General features: G+C 53.5%; 1 protein-coding gene and 1 long non-coding RNA gene across 9 annotated transcripts in view; both read right to left on the bottom strand.

Annotated features, from left to right (window-relative positions):
• DAG1 (dystroglycan 1) overlaps positions 1-1,949 on the bottom strand; it is a 139,278-nt gene extending 137,329 nt beyond the window's left edge. For 5 of the 8 annotated variants that reach the window (XM_034775308.1, XM_034775312.1, XM_034775305.1 and 2 more), the window contains exon 1: positions 1,699-1,820. The gene's annotated coding sequence lies outside the window, so the exon portion shown is untranslated. Of the gene's footprint in view, positions 1-1,698 lie in introns of all 8 variants that reach the window. The other 3 variants (XM_034775311.1, XM_034775306.1, XM_034775304.1) reach the window with 3 other exon arrangements.
• A 5,187-nt stretch (positions 1,950-7,136) lies between these two features.
• The window catches only part of LOC117879765, a 35,246-nt gene continuing 29,144 nt past the window's right edge, over positions 7,137-13,238 (bottom strand). Inside the window, exons 2-3 of the long non-coding RNA XR_004646381.1 lie at positions 7,328-7,532; positions 7,137-7,196 (exon numbers count right to left, since the gene is read on the bottom strand). This is a non-coding gene — a long non-coding RNA (uncharacterized LOC117879765). The remainder of the gene's footprint in view (positions 7,197-7,327; positions 7,533-13,238) is intronic.

Below are 13,238 nucleotides of genomic sequence, written 5' to 3'. Positions count from 1 at the left end.
GTGAATTTTAAAGTTTGAGGCAAAGAATCCAGAAGCAAATACAGTCTGCAAGTAGTACTAGGATGTCTGGACCTGGCAAAAGTGGTAAGTGATTCAGGAAGGGTGGTGCTAAGCACCATCAGAAGGTGCTAGGCCAAGGGTGGGTAAACTACGACTCGCGGGTGGATCCGGCCCCTCAGGGCTTTGGATCCGGCCCGCAGGATTGCCGCCTTGGTGCCGTGGGCCCTGTGCTGGTCTCAGAGACGGCCGGCACCACTTCCCTGCGGCCATGGGGGCAGAGGGCTCCGTGCATTGCCCTTGCCTCCAGGCACCGCTCCGTCATCTCCCATTGGCCGGGAACGGGGAACAGCGGCCAAAGGGAGCTTCGAGGGAGGTATCTGGAGGTACGGCAAGGGCAGCACATGTGGAGTCCTTCCACCCCCACCCCCTCCAGGGGCCGCAGCACCTCCTGGAGCGGCGCAGCATGGGGCCAGGGCAGGCATGCAGGGAGTCTGCCCTGGCCCCAGTGCACACCGCTGCCACCCCAGCGCCGCTTTAGGTAAGCCCAAACCCACCTGTTTGTTTTTAAGATTTTTTTTTTCAAATTTTATTCATTTAAATTTTAACAGTTTCAGGAAATTATGGCGGGATAGACATTATTTAATGACAGGAGATGCTGAGATTCAAAAAGTTTTATAAAAGTTACAACACAAATTGTTAACATCACATGTCAAAACACAAAGCAAATATCCATAAATCAAACTCTAAAGTTCTCAAGCAGCATTTTTCTTAATTTGCTGATCTGTACATTTCACCTATTATTGAGGGAAATATTTTGGCATGCATGGTGAAATCGATGTTTGCGGACATATACCAATAAAAAACTAATCCTTCCAATCCTAACTACAACACACCACTAGAAGGTAACTACTGCACACAAGAGCATGATAACTTTTGTCACAAGAGCTGGAAGATGGGACTTCCAGCTCAATACCAAATAAGACTATCAAGTATGTCTACCACACCCATCTCCAGGGTATCCAAATGCAGAGGTGATCTCAGAGCCCAGTCACTCAAGCCAACTGCCGCCCAAGGCACTTCAAACTAAATAGAAAGGGGTGAGTTTTATGCCTGGACTCTAAAAGAGGGCATGTGCAGGGTAACTAAAGGTGGGCTGGCCCCTAAGCACAGGGGCATAAGATGGGAAAGGATGGAAATGTAGGAGACACTTAGAACCCTAATCCTGCCTTAGACGAGACAGGATGTGCAGGAGTATCTGCTAGTGGCCAGGGAAGAGGGATAGAATCCCTCCCCCCACACACACACCAATGCTGAGGCCTCTCGTTCAGGTGACTGCCCTCGCAGCAGTGTTAATCCCCCCGCTACAAGGCACAGCACTAACGATAACACCCTACTGCCGAGGGAGGCAGAGAGCACTATCACCCAGGCGTGCACGGCCCAACCCCCGCCCAGAGCCGAAACGGGGAAGAGCAACCCCTCACCCCCGGGGCGAGCACAGCCCCAGCCAGCTCCCCACGAACCCCACGGGACAGGGCGAGCACAGTCCCAGCCATCCCCCCAGGAGCCCGACACCCGCCCCTTTGGGCGAACACAGCCCCAGCCGCCCACAGGGCCCAGCCCCGCACTGCAGCTGCAGGCCCCGCCACAAATGCCCGAGCCACCTCCTCGTCTCAGGCCCGGCACGCGCGGAACCCTCACCGGAGCGGCAGGCGCTGAGGCAGCCCCGGCCGGACGCGGAGAAGGCCGCTCCCTACCGGGAACCGGCCACCACCGGCACCAACCGAGCGCAGAGCACCGAGCGAGCGCGACCCCGCGCGGGCACGTACCTAGGGGAGGGGTGGCGCACGGAACCTAGCAACCGACGGCACGAGCCCGCCACATCCAATCACAGCGCCCGGCACTAGATCCAACCGCAACGCAGCGCCGCCAAGCCGCGTCTTCCAGCCCGGTATTCACCCGCCCAGCCCCACCGACGAGATACGCCCCCGGCCCCGCCCAATATGCGGCCCCGCCTCACAGGCCCCGCGGGAACCCGACCCCGACCCCACCCATCGCTCTACCCGACCAGGGGTGACACGCCCACCGCCGGCCCCTCCCCCATCACAGCCACACTCCACGCCCACCACTGCCTCCCTAACCCCCACGTACCGAGGCCCGCCTGCCCCCTAGGAACACACCAAACACACTGTCCCGCACCACTCACCCCAGATGGAAAACCCACGGAACACACTGACCCCTCCCCTCTGCGATATGATAGGTGATGGGGTCAGTACGGAGGAGGGGCCAGACCCCCCCCAAGACGTGTGGGGTAATGGACTCACTGCGGGGAAGAGGCCAGACCCACCTGCGATGTGTGGGGAGATGGAGTCTATGCGGTGGAGGGGCCAACCCCCCCCCCACGATGTGTGGAGTGATGGGGTTAGTGCAGTGGTGGGGCCAGACCCCCCTGCGACATGTGGGGTGAAGGGGTCAGTGTGGGTGAGGGGCCAGAACCCCCACTATGTGTGGGGTGATGGGGTTAATGTGGGGGAGGGCCAGACCCCCCCTTCAGTGTATGGGGAGATAGGGTCAGTGTGGGGGAGGGGCCAGACCCTCCTGCTATGTGTGGGATTATGGGGTCAGTGCATGGGAGGGTTCAGACCCCCCTGGGATGTGTGGAGTGATGGGGTCAGTGTGAGGGAGGCAACAGACCCCCTTTAATGTGTGGGCTGATGGGATCAGTGTGGCTTAGGAGACAAACCCCCTCTGCAATGGGTGATGTGATGGGGTCAGTGCGGGGGAGGGGCCAGAACCCTGAAATGTGTGGGATGTTGGAGTCAATGAGGGGAAGTGGCCAGACCCCGCTGTGATGAGTGGGGAGATGGGAACAATACATGGGAGGGGCCAGATACCCAGCGATGTGTGGGGTAATGAGGTCAGTGGGGGGGAGAGGTCAGACCCCTCTCTGATGTGTGGGGTGATGAGGTCAGTGCAGTAGAGGGGCCAGACCCCCTACGATGTGTGGGGTTATAGGATCAATGCAGGGGCAGTGCCAGACCCCCCCCTGCGATGTGTGGGGTGATGGGGTTATTGCGGGGGGAGAACCAGCCCCCCTGCCATGCATGGGGTGATGGGGTCAGTGCATGGGAGGGGCCAGATGTCCCCAAGAGGAATAGGGCAAGTTCAGGGGAGTGGCCAGACACCCCTGCTATATGGAGGGTAATGGGTTCTGTGCGTTAGAGGGGCCAGCCCCCCCCCCCCGCCGCGGTGTCTGGGGTGATGCGGTCAAGTTTGGGGGAAGTGCCTGAACCCCCTGCGATGCATGTGGTGATGGGGTCATTTCGGGGGAGAGGCCAGACCCCCTTGCAATGTGTAGTGTGAAGGGGTCATTCTTGGGAAGGGACCAGACCCGCCCCCGTTATATGTAGCTATGTGGGGTGATGCGGTCAGGGCTAGGAAGGGGCCAGACTCCTCTGAAAGGTGTGGGGTGTTGGGGTCAGTGCAGGAGAGGGGCCAGACCTCCCTGTGATGTGTGGGGGATTGGGGTCAGCGTGACAGAGGGGCCAGACCTCCCTGCGATTTTTGGGATGATGGGGTGTGACAAAGTGGGGATTTTCCCTTGTTATGTTATCATAGAATCATAGAATATCAGAGTTGGAAGGGACCTCAAGAGGTCATCTAGTCCAACCCCCTGCTCAAAGCAGAACCAATTCCCAGCTAAATCATCCCAGCCAGGGCTTTGTCAAGCCGGGCCTTAAAAACCTCCAAGGAAGGAGACTCCACCACCTCCCTAGGTAACGCATTCCAGTGTTTCACCACCCTCCTAGTGAAATAATTTTTCCTGATATCCAACCTGGACCTCCCCCACTGCAACTTGAGACCATTGCTCCTTGTTCTGTCATCTGCCACCACTGAGAACAGCCGAGCTCCATCCTCTTTGGAACCCCCCTTCAGGTAGTTGAAGGCTGCTATCAAATCCCCCCTCATTCTTCTCTTCTGGAGACTAAACAATCCCAGTTCCCTCAACCTCTCCTCATAAGTCATGTGCTCCAGACCCCTAATAATTTTTGTTGCCCTCCACTGAACTCTTTCAAATTTTTCCACATCCTTCTTGTAGTGTGGGGCCCAAAACTGGACACAGTATTCCAGATGAGGCTTCACCAATGTCGAATAAAGGGGAATGATCACGTTCCTCGATCTGCTGGCAATGCCCCTACTTATACAGCCCAAAATGCCGTTAGCCTTCTTGGCAACAAGAGCACACTGTTGACTCATATCCAGCTTCTTGTCCACTGTGACCCCTAGGTCCTTTTCTGCAGAACTGCTACCTAGCCATTCGGTCCCTAGTCTGTAGCAGTGCATGGAATTCTTCCGTCCTAAGTGCAGGAATCTGTAGCTTTCACTCTATGCATCCGAAGAAGTGAGGTTTTTACTCACGAAAGCTTATGCCCAAATAAATCTGTTAGTCTTTAAGGTGCCACCAGACTCTTTGTTGACTCTGCACTTGTCCTTGTTGAACCTCATCAGGTTTTTTTTGGCCCAATCCTCTAATTTGTCTAGGTCCCTCTGTATCCGATCCCTACCCTCTAGTGTATCTACCACGCCTCCTAGTTTAGTGTCATCTGCAAACTTGCTGAGAGTGCAGTCCACACCATCCTCCAGATCATTAATAAAGATATTAAACAAAACTGGCCCCAGGACCGACCCTGGGGCACTCCGCTTGAAACCGGCTGCCAACTAGACATGGAGCCATTGATCACTACCCGTTGAGCCCGACGATCTAGCCAGCTTTCTATCCACCTTACAGTCCATTCATCCAGCCCATACTTCTTTAACTTGGCGGCAAGAATACTGTGGGAGACCGTATCAAAAGCTTTGATATAGGAGTCTTACTGTTTTGCACGAATGGTGTGTGTGCCTCAGTTTCCCTGTGTATTGCACCAATATCTTAGGTGGTGGGAATAAGTGTATGACTTTTGTGGGAGTTACTCCAGCTGCCTACATGGATGCTATGGCTGCCCCTTCATAACCTGAGACCCAGGAGGAGTATGCGACCAGGTGACTCTTGGCCCAGGAAGTGAGACAAAGGCCGGAGGAGGAGCAACGGGCAGGGCAGGAGCTAGGCAGCTGGAAACGAGTCAGTCTCCGCTGGCTTGAGGTTCAGGGGGAGAACCAGAACCCTGGCTCTGGGCTCCCCTCCCCCTCAAGATGGACTTGGCTGAAAGTCACTGACTTCTGTGCTAACAAGTTCTTTTCTACCCTGTGTTCCTGTCGACTAACAAACCTTCTGTTTTAACGGCTGGCTGAGAGTCAGATGACTGTGGAATTGGGGTGCAGGGCCCTCTGGCTTCCCCAGGAGCCCCGCCAGGCGGACTTGCTGTGGGGAAGTACACGGTGTGGAAGGGGATGCTGAATGCTCCGAGGTCAGACCCAGGAAGGTAGAAGCTGTGTAAGCTTCTTGCCTTGGAGACAGTATGCTCAGAAAGAGGAGGCATGCTCCCCCAGAGTCCTGACTGGCTTCGTAGGGAGTAGTTCCAGAGCATCGCCTTGGTGACTCCGTGACAACTGGTGGCAGCGGTGAGATAAACTGCACCCCGAGGACAGAGCATCCTGCAGTAAGTGACTGGGGAACAGTAAAACAAAGGGGGATTAGCGAGAGACGGTCGTGCTGGAGGCTCCGAAAGGTGCAGTTCCAGGAGGCGGAGGAGCCTATGGTTTAACCCCGAGAGAGACTGAACCCCCGAGAAAGGCTGTCACACAGAAGGGGTTCCTCCCAGGGATCATGGGGAGCTGAGAGAGAACAGGCCTGTGAGTCTGTGACCACTTGGGGACAGCATGGAGATGGCCTATAACCATCACCTTAAGAAAGACATTGTAGAGGTGTGCAGGGAGAGAGGGCTGTGGATTAGAAAGCTCACTACGGGCATGGCTACACTTGCGAGTTAGAGCGCATTAAAGCAGCCCAGTGCGCTCTAACTCACGATGCATCCACACTGGCAAGGCACGTAGAGCGCTCTGACTCCGCAGCTAGAGAGCGCTGTTGGTACTCCACCTCAGCGAGCGGAATAATGTTTGATGCGCCCCTGCTGGAGCGCCATGGCGCCAGTGTGTACGCCCTGGTCTGTTAATGCGCTCTGATCAGCCTCCAGAAGTGTCCCACAATGCTTGTTCTAGCCACTCTGGTCATCAGTTTGAACTCTACTGCCCTGCCTTCAAAGGTGACCAACCATCAGACCCACCCTTTAAATTCTCTGGGAATTTTGAAAATCCCCTTCCTGCTTGCTCATCCAGGCGTGGAGTGCTCTCAGCGAATCTTTCCAGGTGATCATGCCTCCAGGTGCCAGGCAATCCCCAGTATGGAGCAATGGCAAGGTGCTGGATTTCATCAGTGTTTCGGGGGAGGAAGCTGTCCAGTCCCAGCTGCGCTCCAGCCATAGGAATTATGATACCTTTGGGCAGATATCAAGGGACATGATGGAAAGGGGCCATGACCGGGAAGCACTGCAGTGCAGGGTTAAAGTGAAGGAGCTGTGGAATGCCTACCGCAAAGTCCGCGAGGCAAACCGCCACTCAGGTGCTGCCCTTGCGACCTGCCGTTTCTACAAAGAGCTGGACACGATATTTGGGGGCAACCCCACCTCCACTCCGGGGACCACCATGGACACTTCAGAGCCCATTTCAACAAGGCAGGAGGAGGAGCAAAGCGGGAATGAGGGTGCTGAGGCGGAGGAATACACCCCGGAATCCCTAGATGCATGCAGCCAGGAGCTGCTCTCAAGCCAGGAGGAAGGTAGCCAGTCGCGGCGGCTGGTGCTTGGGGAAAGACAAACACCAGAGGAGGTTCCCGGTAAGCAGCTTTTATTTTGGGAAGGAAGTTATTCAGTGCGGACTCTTGGGGTGAGGAGAGTTAGGGCTGCATGCATGCCTAGATGCGGAATAGGGCGTTGATGTGCTCCCTCACATCGCGGTAATTGGCCTCAGTGATCTCTTCCAAGGTCTCAGCCAGAACTTGGGCAATGCGCTTGCGCAGGCTTGGGAGAGCCACTGTGGTCCTTGTCCCAATCAGGCTAACATGTCCGCGCCACTGTGCCATGAGGGGCGAGGGGACCATTGCTGCACACAGGCAAACTGCCAGGGCGGAAGCCGCATTGTAGTAGAAGACCCTCCCTTGCTTCCCAGGTCACCCTCAGCAGCGAGATATCGTCCAGGACGAACTCCTGTGGAAAATGTGAGGACAGTGTTCAGCATAGGGGCCCCCTGCAGCTGTTGGCTCTCCCCAAGGCACAGAAACCCAGAGGACAGTACAGCCATGAAACAATCAGACCCCCTTGACCCTGTGCTTACTCACCATTTTGGGGTTCCCATGGGTTATGTGCACTCGCTTTGGGATGGACAAATTATGCTATTGTGTAGACTGTGCTTGCCCTCCTTAAGTACGGCGGAATCATTGCTCTGTCTGGTGTGAACAATGCTGCCTCTGTTAAATGTTGCATTTTGCCTTTACGGATGCAACCTTGAGAGCTCAGCCGTCCATGTTATCATCGGCCGAGAGCCTGAAAAGAATCAAGAAGAGGCCATGTAGAAGCAAAGACTTGCTGTATGAAGTAATGTAGCAGTCACTTAACGAGAATCTAAAAGCGCAGGAGTGTAGGGAGAGTGAAAGAAGGATCCACCAGCAGAATGCGGATCGCCGACACAAAAGTGTGGCGCTCCGGCAGCAAAGTACAGATTGGCTGATAAGCATCATGGAGCGCCAAGCGGACTCGAACCAGGCGCTCGTAGCCATGCAGGCGGAGCACTACCGCCCCCGCCCCCCGTTGCAGCCCTTGTCCCAAAACTCTTTCCCTTGTGCCCCCATGTCACCTCCAACCCACTTTCCCCAACATCCGGGTTCTTATCGCCACCAACTGCCTCCAACACCTGTTGCTTCACTACCCAGCCCTGAAAACTACGACCCTTACCCACTGCACTCAACCCCCATCACCATGCAGTATAGCCATCCTGAAGTGCAGCACTCATTGCACAGCACTCCAGACAGGAAGGCTGAGTATGATAACAGGACATATGCAAATCTGTGATTGTACCGTTCCCCACCTCACCCCCTTAACCTTTCTGTTTCCCAAGCAGTTGTGTTTCTTTTCTATAAATGAATTTTCTTTTCAATAAATGGATTTTTTGGCTTTGAAAACATTCTTTATTATTGCATAAAGTAAAAGATACCTTAGCCCAGGAAAGCAACAGGCACTGCAAGTCAGCATAGCAGACACAGATTCCTACTAATATTGGAACCACTGCACTTTACTCCCATGCAGGGCACCAGACATTACTGGTGGCTTTCAGCCTCAAATTGTTCCCCCAAGGCATCCCTAATCCTTGCAGCCCCGCGCTCGGCCCCTCTAATAGCCTTGCTCTCTGGCTGTTCAAATTCAGCCTCCAGGTGTTGAACCTCCGAGTTCCATGCCTGAGTGAAGCTTTCACCCTTCCCTTCACAAATGTTATGGAGGGTACAGCACACAGATATAACCGTGGGGATGCTGTCATCGGCCGGGTCCAGCTTCCCATACAGAGAGCACCACCGGCCCTTTAAATGGCCAAAAGCACACTCCACAGTCATTCTGCACTGGCTCAACCTGTTGTTGAACCGCTCCTTGCTGTCAAGGCTCCCTGTGTAGGGTTTCATGAGCTACGACATTAAAGGATAAGCAGGGTCTCCAAGGATCACAATGGGCATTTTGACTTCACCTATGGTGATCTTCTGGTCTGAGAAAAAAGTCCCGGCTTGCAGCTTCCTGAACAGGCCAGTGTTCCGAAAGATGCGTGAGTCATGCACCTTTCCAGGCCAGCCTGCGTTAATGTCAATGAAACGCCCACGGTGATCCACAAGCGCCTGGAGAACCATAGAGAAATACCCCTTCCGATTAACATACTCGGAGGCTAGGTGGGCTGGTGCCAGAATTGGAATATGCGTCCCATCTATTGCCCCTCCACAGTTAGGGAAACCCATTTGTGCAAAGCCAGCCACAATGTCATGCATGTTACCCAGAATCATGGTTCTTCTGAACAGGATGCGATTAATGGCCCTGCAAACTTGCATCAACACGATTCCAACAGTAGACTTTCTCACTCCAAACTGGTTAGCGACCGATCGGTAGCTGTCTGGAGTTGCCAGCTTCCAGATTGCAATAGCCATCCTCTTCTCCACCATCAGGGCAGCTCTCAATCTCATGTCCTTGCGCCGCAGGGTGGGGGCGAGCTCGTCACACAGACCCATGAAAGTGGCTTTTCTCATCCGAAAGTTCTGCAGCCACTGCTCGTCATCCCAGACTTGCATCACGATGTGATCCCACCACTCAGTGCTTGTTTCCTGAGCCCAAAAGCAGCTTTCCACGTTGGTGAGCATGTCCGTGAATGCCACAAGCAATCTCGTGTCATATGCATTACTCAAGTCAATATCATCGTCGGAGTCCTCACTGTCAGTTTGGATCTTAAGGAGTAATTCGACTGCCAAACGTGACGTGCTGGCGAGACTCGTCAGCATATTCCTCAGCAGTTCAGGCTCCATTCCCACAGACCGAAAGGGAAGACAGAGCGTGCAGCACAAAACACTTTGAAAGATAGCGCCAGATGTGGACGGAAGCAGAGGGATTGTTGGGATGCGAACCGATGCATCATGGGGCATTGGGACAGGACTCAGAATGCCCTGCACCCCCCGCCCCCTTTCCACAAGCCGCAGCACCGGAATGGGAAGAGATGCTCTGTGGGATAGCTGCCCATAATGCACCACTCCCAATGCCACTGCAAAGTGCCGCAAATGTGGCCACGCCAGTGCGCTTGCAGCTGTCAGTGTGGACAGACTGCAGTGCTTTCCCTACTGCGCTCTCCTAAGGCTGGTTTAACTCAAAGCACTCTACATTTGCAAGTGTAGCCATGCCCTAAGGCACAGCTGATTGCTCACTTGGGGTATGTCTACACTATGGGATTAATCCGAATTTATATAATTCGAATTTGGAAAACAGGTTGTATAAATTCGATTGTATGCAACCACACTAAACACATTAATTCGGCTGTGTGCATCCATGTACCAGGGCTAGTGTCGATTTCCGGAGCGTTGCACTGTGGGTAGCTTTCCCATAGCTATCCCATAGTTCCCGCAGTCTCCTCCCCCCATTGGAATTCTGGGTTGAGATCGCAATGCCTGATGGGGCTAAAAACATTGTCGCGGGTGGTTCTGGGTATATCCTCCCCCCTCTCCAGGAAGCAACGGCAAACAACGGTGTTTTGCGCCTTTTTCCTGGGTGAACAGTGCAGACGCCATACCATGGTAAGCATGGAGCCCGCTCAGCTCAAGACAGCAGTCATGAACATTGTAAATACCTCGCGCCTTATCGTGCAGTTTATGCTGAACAAGAACCTGGAAAATCAGGCGGCGAGGAGCAGGCTACGGCAGCGCGGCGAGGACAGTGATGAGGATATGGACATGGAATTCTATCGAACCGCGGTACCCGGTGCTTTGGAGATCATGCTGTTAATGGGGCAGGTTATAGCCGTAGAACGCCGATTCTGGGCCCGGGAAACAAGCACAGACTGGTGGGACCGCATAGTGTTGCAGGTGTGGGACGATTCCCAGTGGCTGCGAAACTTTCGCATGCGTAAGGGCACTTTCTTGGAACTTTGTGACTTGCTTTCCCCTGCCCTGAAGCGCCAGAATACGAAGATGAGAGCAGCCCTCACAGTTGAGAAGCGAGTGGCGATAGCCCTGTGGAAGCTTGCAACGCCAGACAGCTACCGGTCAGTCGGGAATCAATTTGGAGTGGGCAAATCTACTGTGGGGGCTGCTGTGATGCAAGTAGCCAAAGCAATCACTGAGGTGCTGCTACGAAAGCTAGTGACTCTGGGAGATGTGCAGGTCATAGTGGATGGCTTTGCTGCAATGGGATTCCCTAACTGTGGTGGGGCGATAGATGGAACCCACATCCCTATCTTGGCACCGGAGCACCAGGGTACCCAGTACATAAACCGCAAGGGGTACTTTTCAATGGTGCTGCAAGCACTTGTGGATCACAAGGGACGTTTCACCAACATCAACGCGGGCTGGCCGGGAAGGGTTCATGATGCTCGCGTCTTCAGGAACACTACTCTGTTTAAAGGGCTGCAGCAAGGGACTTACTTCCCGGACCAGAAAATAACCGTTGGGGATGTTGAAATGCCAATAGATATTCTTGGGGACCCAGCCTACCCCTTAATGCCATGGCTCATGAAGCCGTACACAGGCAGCCTGGACAGGAGTCAGGAGCTGTTTAACTACAGGCTGAGCAAGTGCAGAATGGTTGTAGAATGTGCATTTGGCCGTTTAAAAGGTCGCTGGAGATCGCTATTGACTCGCTCTGACCTCAGCCAAAGAAATCTCCCCATTGTTATTTCTGCTTGCTGTGTGCTCCACAATCTATGTGAAAGTAAGGGGGAGACCTTTATGGCGGGGTGGGAGGCTGAGGCAAATCGCCTGGCTGCTGATTACGCGCAGCCAGACACCAGGGCGATTAGAAGAGCACACCAGGAAGCGCTGTGCATTAGAGAGGCTTTGAAAACCAGTTTCATGACTGGCCAGGCTACAGTGTGAAATTTCTGTTTGTTTCTTCTTCATGGAAACCCGCCCCCTTTATTGACTCATTCATTCTCTGTAAGGAACCCACCCTCCCCGTTCCCCCAGCTTTCTTTCAAACGTAATAAAGTCAATATCATTTAAAAATCATGTATTCTTTATTAACTGATAATAAACATAGGGAGAGAACCAACAAGGTAATCTGGCTGAGGTTTGGGAGGAGGATAGGAGGGAAGTAAAAGGCCACTGAACAAATTCAATGTAATGACAGCCTTTTGGTTGGGCTGTCCACTGGGGTGGAGTGGGAAGGTGCACGTAGCGTACCCCCCCGCGTTCTTACACGTCTGGGTGAGGAGGATATGAAACATGGTGAGGGGGGAGGGAGGTTATACAGGGGCTGTAGTGGCACTCTGTCATCCTGCTGCCGTTCCTGAAGCTTCACCAGACGCCGGAGCATGTCCGTTTGCTCACGCAGCAGCCCCAGCGTTGCAGCCTGCCACCTCTCATCTCAAGCGTCCCTCAGGACCTCGCATTCACTGGCATCTTTCCTAAATTTAGTTACAGTGTCCTTCCACTCATTCAAATGAGCTCTTTGATTTCGGGTGCATTCCATTATTTCAGTGAACATGTCGTCTCTTGTCCTCTTTCTACGCCGCCTTATCTGAGATAGCCTTCGTGACGGAGGAGGGAGGCTTGATAAATTTGCAGCTGCTGGAGGGAGGGTTGAGAAAAAGGAGAGAAGTTTTTAAAATGATACATTTTACAGAACAATGCTTATACTCTTTCTTGGTGAAAAACACTATTCACAGTACATAGCACATGTGATTTCAGTACAAGGTCGCAATTTCCATCTTAATATTGAGTGCCTGTGGCTTTGGTGTTAGAGATCACAGACGCAGGTCCGGGCAATAGAATTCAGCTTGCATGCAGCCATGGTAAGCCACTGTCTTTCGGCTTCTGCGCCCTCCTTTCCCACATACCAAGCAAAGCCCGTTGACTGCTGCGGTTTTCCTGTTACCTTCAGCAGCAGAAAACAAACTAACCCCCCCCATCCAATTTTCTGGGATGATCGCTTTATCCCTCCCCCCACCGCGTGGCAGGTATCAGGGAAGATCCCTGCTAGCCAAACGCGAAAAGCTCAGGGCCAATTACCCCCCCCCCTGCGCTTGGCTAACTGCAGGGAAGGATTTCTTTTCAGCCACAGGCAAACAGCCCAGTAGGAACGGCCACCTCTGTCCCCTTAATTAAGTTCCCATATTTCAACCAGGTTACCATGAGCGATATTACTCTCCTGAGGATCTCACAGCAAGATAAAGAACGGATGTTGCTTGAATGCCAGCAAACACCAGGACCATACGCTGCCAGGCTTTGTCAGGCAATGATACCAGATTACTTGCTGCAGGCATGGCGTGGTCAAGTGTCCTACCATGGAGGACGGAATAAGGCTGCACTGCCCAGAAACCTTGTGGCAAGGCTTTTGGAGTACCTCCAGGAGAGCTTCATGGAGATGTCCCTGGAGGATTTCCGCTCCATCCCCAGACACGTTAACAGACTTTTCCAGTAGCTGTACTGGCCGCGAATGCATCCCAAGTCCTCAGGGCAAAGTAATCATTAAAAATGCTTGCTTTTAAAACAAGTTTTATATTTTAAAAGGTAAACT

The sequence above is a fragment of the Trachemys scripta genome, chromosome 7 (assembly GCF_013100865.1).
Source record: "Trachemys scripta elegans isolate TJP31775 chromosome 7, CAS_Tse_1.0, whole genome shotgun sequence".
NCBI classification, from domain to species: domain Eukaryota; kingdom Metazoa; phylum Chordata; order Testudines; family Emydidae; genus Trachemys; species Trachemys scripta.
This window is presented reverse-complemented; position numbering and strand designations above follow the sequence as displayed.